Source organism: Phyllostomus hastatus, unplaced genomic scaffold, assembly GCF_019186645.2.
Source record: "Phyllostomus hastatus isolate PE091 unplaced genomic scaffold, TTU_PhHast_1.1 phas_contig_209, whole genome shotgun sequence".
NCBI lineage: Eukaryota > Metazoa > Chordata > Mammalia > Chiroptera > Phyllostomidae > Phyllostomus > Phyllostomus hastatus.
The window spans coordinates 13,525,821-13,532,605 of record NW_025333735.1 but is presented as its reverse complement, the minus strand read 5'-3'; the positions used below and the strand labels follow the sequence as shown (position 1 = coordinate 13,532,605).

Genomic DNA, 6,785 nt, shown 5'->3' with positions numbered 1-6,785 from the left:
ATCCCTCTGTAAGAATTTTGGCTCACCTCTTTTGGGGGGAAGTTTCTAGGGTCTTCAGTGCTCAGATTTAGGTCACTGTCCCTGCACTGGTCACTCCTATTACCTGGGAAGGTTGCAAAGATGGGGCAACTCCAGGGGTTGCCAAGGTTCAGAGCAGAAACTTGAGAGGCTGGGGATGAAGGAGTTTGGGCACAGATCCAGAATCCTCTCAGCTTCTGTGATAAGGCACATACCCCATGTATGTATGTGTGTGTGTGGGGGCGGGGCAGTTTAGGGTGTGTGGGTGAAAGTTCTTGGAGGAGACAGCTAGGGTGAGGGTTTGAGTCTGGGAATGGAGTGGGGCCTGTCAAGCAAGGACAAGAGCTTAGCCCTTGAGGTTTCTGGGACAATCAGAGCCAGAAGAGCCACAGGATAAGGCACGTGTAGTCACAAAACCTAAGTATCAGGCCTTTCTTTGGGCCCTATACTTCTGATATCAACAAGGCAGGGATTTCTACACTGAGGGAGGGTGGACCCTGGCCGGGAAGTCAGCCAGCAGCTCTGGGACAGATGCTGCTGTGACTGAAGGCTTGGCTGCCCTGGAAGTGATTCATTTCTTTCCAGTCAAATAGCCTCCTCTGTCACCTCCTTCCTGGTGGGAATGACCTAGCTCAGGCCTCAGAAGGTCCTAGTATAGCCTATGTGATGGTGTGGGGTGGGGAATGCTTGGGCTGGCCCAGGCCTAAAGGAATCCACCCATTTGTCCCTGACCTGACCTTGCCTTGACCTCCTTCCAGCTACAATGACTTGCCCTTGGTCCTGAGGCAGTTTTACCAACTGCTATAGGATGTTTACTTGCACAATTTCAGCCATGGCCAGAGCAGCCTGAACAGTCTTAGGGATGGGCTACTGGGGGCACAGTTACCACAGGGACACTCAAGGTAGCTCTGTCTGCTGGGAAATGTGGGAGGATATGGGAGCTCTAGAGACTATAGTAAGGTAGTTATGTGGAACTCAGTTACTAGGGTAACTCCCAAAAAAAGTGCCATGACATGGGTGCTGGGGAGTGCCAAGGCCATACTGAGCCAGCTTGGTGGACATCCAGGTACCAGGGAAAAAGCTGTTCATTACATGTGGCTTCTGGGCCCACTGGGTGCTATGTGGGCTGTGGAGACTGTGAAGGGAGAAGCTCCAAAGCAGTCCAGGCTGAAGCCAATCCCCAGCCTTCCCCCAGTTCTGGTCAGCCTATATCCCATGCCAGACCCAGAAACGGAATGCCCTGCACCTCACCCTGGAGCAAACTGACCTCATCAGTGTGTGCCTTCTATTCTGAGCTGCAGCTTGTGACCTCAGTTAAAAGTAGGCAGCCTGGTGGGATATTGTGAGGAACTTGGCTGAGTTACAACTTGCCAGTAGATACAACCTCCCCTACCCAAAAAAACAAAAATGGGCAGCACACACCTCACTTGTTCCCTACAGATAAATGCACATACATGTTTATTCTTGATTCCTTCTCCCCATCCTGTCCCTGCCAAAGGTGGTGCTGGAAATGAATCCCCTGGGCTTAATGGCACACTTCTCCCACATCTCAGATACCATGGCATGGTGAGTAGTCTCCCACTCAGCTGCCCGGGGGTGTGTAAGAATGCATAGAACATTCCTGATGATATTCTGCAGATTCTGGTGAGAGACTTCCTTGGCCCTTGAACCTAAAGCAAGAGGTTCAAACCAGGAGCCCTTGAACCTGAGCCTCAGCTTGCTCAACTTCCTCAAACCCCAGGCTGAACATCTGCTCCACAAGCTCACAGATCACTAACCTGATCTCATGAACCCAGCATAGGGTTGTAAGTGGTAAATACTCCTCGAAATCCTCAAACCCAGGGCCAAGACACCACCCAAACCAGGGCTGAGACTCCTTCATTCACACAAACCAGAAAGATGAAGTCTCCTTTGATCTCAAAGGAGCCCATGGGATAAATAGGCAGGTGGTTTTGCTGGGGGTGGGGGAAGCTGAGTGTCCATATGTCCATGAATGCAGAAGAACAGTGGCACCGTGATGGTGTCCTTGTTCGTGGGGGTGCTGCAGTGCTATCTGTTAGACAATGTGTCCACTATGGCAAAAAAGTCCCACCCTGAGTTCTGTGAGCAGTTCTGATTTGGACCTGAAGCTCTGACAGGGGGAACCTCAGAAGAGCCAACACATTTGACCCATCCATTCGCAGTAGATACAACTTTCCTCCAAAAAAAAAAAACAAACCCGAAAATGGACAGTACACAGCATCTTGGAGCCACATAAAACTGGAGTCGCAGAGTGGGTAGTGAGATACTGATGGCTGTAAGGGACGCGCTTGGACATGAAGCCTGGGTGCCTCAGTACTGGCTCCCAAAGCTCCCTGTCTCTGGCCAAGAGGCTGGGCAGCCCCTTAGGTCTCTGTGGTCTTTGTCAGTCATGCTCTCTCATTCTTCACATGTATGGAAAGGAGAACCCAGGGGCTCTCAAGGAGACTTGAGGCAGGGTAAATCCTCATGTGAAATGGCCCAAACTGCTGGCTTTGGGATCTACTTTAAACCTGAAGCCCAGTCTAGAGCCAGCTGGGATCACATCAGGTCAAGGGTCAGGGCTCTCAAGTTGGCACACTGGATGCGAAGCCATGAAGCAGTAGGCCTGTGTGGCCCACAGGCTGCGAGAACCTCACCCCCATCCCCCATTCCTGCCCTGGAAGCCCACATTGCTGATTCTCCATCCCTATGATCACTTTGACCACATCGGGGCAGTCATTGGATCCAAGTTCATCGGTATCGACAGAGATTATGATGGTGCCAGCCAGTGAGCACTTCTCTATGGTTTGTCTGGGGCTGGCTGTGCAGCAGTGGGGTCTTCACAGCCTTCATGCCCACCACAGCGTGGTCCTCATGGCTTTTGGGCCTTAACCACAGCCTCAGGTCTGCTGGCCCATCCAGCACTGCCCCTCCCAGGGTCTGCTTCCTAGGCTCTCCTGTTTGTTTGTGGCCCATTGACCCCACCCTAGTCCATCGTATTTGGCTAAGCTGCTAGATAGGGCTCATCTGCCCAGCATGTGCACCCATCCCTGGGGCCTGCAGACCCACTGCCTCTGAGCAGACTTTTAGCAAAGTCTGTTGCACACTGGCCATGTTCTTTGCTTGCAGTTGGGTCTGTTTCTGCAGGGGTTCAACCCAGTTATTAAAAAGCTTTTTTTCTTTTTATATATAGAGGAAAAAAGTTGCATTCAGTGAAAGGCATAGATCTTAATAGTACAATTCAAATGAGTATGATGCATATTCAAGGAGGTTTTGATTCTGAAAGGTGAAGAGCAGGGATGAATTGTTCTCTCTCTCCCAGTCTCCATTTCCCATGTCTGACCAGGGCTGGGATTCAGTGGACCCTGGGCACATACGGCTATGGTTCTGAGTCAGGACCAGGGAACAGGTCTGGAACCCAATAGCTGGTTGCCTGGCAGCCATCCAGTTTTTCTGAGAGGCTGGAAGACACGTTCACATATCCAATACTGGTAGAGGAGTTGCTGAGTTGAGGCTGGAGTGAGGAAGAGGTCCAGGGTGTCCTGGGAGGAAACCTGTTGCGGGTCTCCTCCCACAGGAACAGTCATTCTGGGCTGGGCAGAAAGTAGCTCAGGAGTCTGAGCCGGTGTGTCTGTGGTGGCTGCTGACCACCAGTGGCTGCCTCCAGGTATGTGGGGAAAACAAGGGGCAAAGGCCCGTAGAGATGAGTTTTCCTATAAGCACCTGGGCAGCTCTTGCTGCTTCATCCTCCAGTAGCTGCATCAGAGACAGTATCTGGCTCCAGAGCAGAAACTAACTGGGACTCTTGTGCTTTCGACACCCAAGCTGTCACATAAGAACTCATTCTCCAAATCATCCCCCCACATGGCTCCAAGTCTCACAATTATTGCTGCCTTCCCAGTTGTCATTCTGTGGTTCTGATGACCTAGCTAACCCTTAGCAGCTGTGGACACCCACAAAGTTCCTCCTTCACACAGGCACAAACATTTTCTGAAAATAAATATTTTAGACTGGAGCCAGGCATGAACGTTCTTCTCTGTGGAGGGTCTGATGGCATAGGCTCCTAGTGCTGGCAGTGTGTGGGGGACTCTGCTGTTCAGCCACCAGTTACTCAAGGAAAACCTGCTGGTAGTGACCTGAGAAAACCCAGGTGATTGGGTTCAGCATTGGAAGAAGACAGTGGGTGGCTCTGGCTGCCTGAGGGTGGACCCGCTCTGGGTTTCCTCTGAGTAGCTCACCTCAGTCTCCGTCCTGACCCAGTAACCACCACCTGGGGATATTTCAGGGGATTCTAGCTCACATTTCCAGGTAAGGAACCTGCTTGGGTCACAAATGACCTTTGTTTCTATTTGAATAGAGCCCAGAATATCAGGCCACATAATGGACCCTGGCCCTCCAGTGGCAGGACTGCCTGAGATATGGGCCCTCCCTTCCCTGGCGCCTCAGGGATTTCCTCTCCGAGAGGGACAGGCTACTTCAAGCAACCACACCATCTTACTCCCAGGCTATTAACAGTAATAGCCACTGCACTAATAATAGGCAAAATTGAGTTAATACATTAAAAGTTAATAATCTTAGTTAACAATAAAGATGATAATAGATAATGGCTAATAAAAATAATAATTAATAATAATAGCCTATGCACACTCCATGACTGAGCAACTTCACCCCAGCTATGTATCTAAGAGGAATGCATGCATACATGCCTCCAAAGGCATATGAAATAATATTTATAGCAGTACTATTTATAATGACCCCAAACTGTGCATTTCAAAGTCAAACTTCAAGGAGCCAAAGACAAAAAAATCATCTTAAAAGCACTCATATTTTAAAAAATCACATTAACCTGATGAATGAAAGTAGCTACCAATGTTGAATTCTGTGCAGTTAAAATATTCTTCAAAAATGAAGGAACATAAATACGTTTTTAGTTCTGAAAACAAAATAGTCCCTTTGGTTCTACTCTCTTATCTTTACCTTATTATACAGAACTAAATAAAACAAGTTGACAGTTTCACCATTTGATCTAGAAATCTGTTAGAAAAAGTATCAAATTAATTAGGTATGTTTTTATCAACTGTGATGATTAATTTAACATGTCAACTTGGCTAGATTATGGTACAAGTTATTTGGTCAAACAGCAGTCTAGACGTTGCTATGAAGGAGTTCTTTAGATGTGATTAACATTTAGATCCATTGACTCTGAGTAAAATAGATTACCCTCCATAATACAGATGGACCTCATTTAATCACCTGTAGGCCTTAAGAGCAAAGACTAAGGAATCCTCAAGAAGCAATTCTGCCTCACGATTGAAACATAAAAACCCTGTCTGAGATTCTAGCCTGCCGGGCTGCACTGCAGATTTTGGACACAGACTATAACAACATGAACTTTTACATAAATTCCAGCCTGCCAGCCCACACTAAAAATGAAGACTTGCCAGGCCCCTCAATCATAATTATGTGAGCCAATTCCTTAAAATCAATCCATCCTGCATATATACTAGGGTGAAGGGTAATTTGCTGCATCTGACCCCTCCCAAAACCAAAAGAAAGTCACAATGTCTAGCAAACCTCTTTGGATTATGGAAGCAACCTAGCCTTCTCTTGGGTGTGCTGATATGGCTTATTTACCAAATGACCTAAAACCTAGTAGATTTGAGTGGGGTCCAATACCAAAAAAGGTTCTGCAACAGGTGCAGGCTGTTCTGGGAACTGCTGTACCATGTGTGTACAACCCAGCAGGTCTAACGCTGCTTAAAGTCAGAGGCAGATAAAGATTCTCTTTGGACGTATCTGCAGGTGTCTGTAGTTGGTTCGCAACACAGATCCTTATCATTTGGGGGCAAAGCCCTGCTGTCCTCTGTGCATAACTGCTCTCTTTTTGAAAAACAGCTATTGGTTTGGTAGTAGGCCTTAGAAGAGACAATGTTTAACTGAGGGCCCCTAAATTACTATGCAACTTGAGTTTTCTGTCACTAATGAATGTTTTCTGACCCACAAAGCTATCCTTTGGGTGTGCATCACAGCATTCCATCCTCAAATGGAAGTGGTATGTCTGTAATTGGACCTGAACAGGTCCTGATTCCATAAGTAAGTTATGTGAAAAAGTATCCCCAGTGTATATGGCCCTGACTCCTGCTACAGTAACTTCTCTCTCCCAGCCTGCACCTGTATTAGTTTCCAATTATGATTATTTCATTTATAATGTACACACTATTGGCTAATAGTGAAGAGAGCAGGTATTTCTTTCTTATTTATCATTTCTATAGATTTATTGTAGTATTTTACCATTTGTCATGATACCTGTGTTTGTTTGTGGTAGCCATTGTTAAGCAGTGGCTGCATTAGTATGTAGTGTCATTTCTCTCATAGCCAGAGTTCATGGGTCCAAAGATCAGCGTACAACTGACAGTATTACCACTCGCTATTACCACTTGTGATTCATTAGCAAAGTTTTCACTCCCTGTTCCTAGAACCTTATGCTCTGCTAGTCCAGAGGCAATGGTCCAAAAGGAGGAAAGCTTCCACCAGTAAGCATGACAATGATTCCATTGATCTGGAAGCCAAGACATGTTACTCAGTCACTCTGAGCAACTCATTCCTCTGAATCGGCAGGCAAATAAAGGAGTTCTTGTTCTAGCTGGGATGATAGATTCTGACTGCCAAGGGTAAATTGGATGGCTAGTTCACAATAAAGGGAAATAAGAGGTAAATAGAGGTAAATAAAGGTAAAGAGGTAAATGCAAAATGTCCTTTAAAATGTC

General features: G+C 47.0%; 1 pseudogene; it reads left to right on the top strand.

Annotated features, from left to right (window-relative positions):
• Positions 1-1,026: 1,026 nt before the first annotated feature.
• Positions 1,027-3,939, top strand: LOC123816413 (annotated as a pseudogene).
• The last annotated feature ends 2,846 nt before the right edge of the window (positions 3,940-6,785 follow it).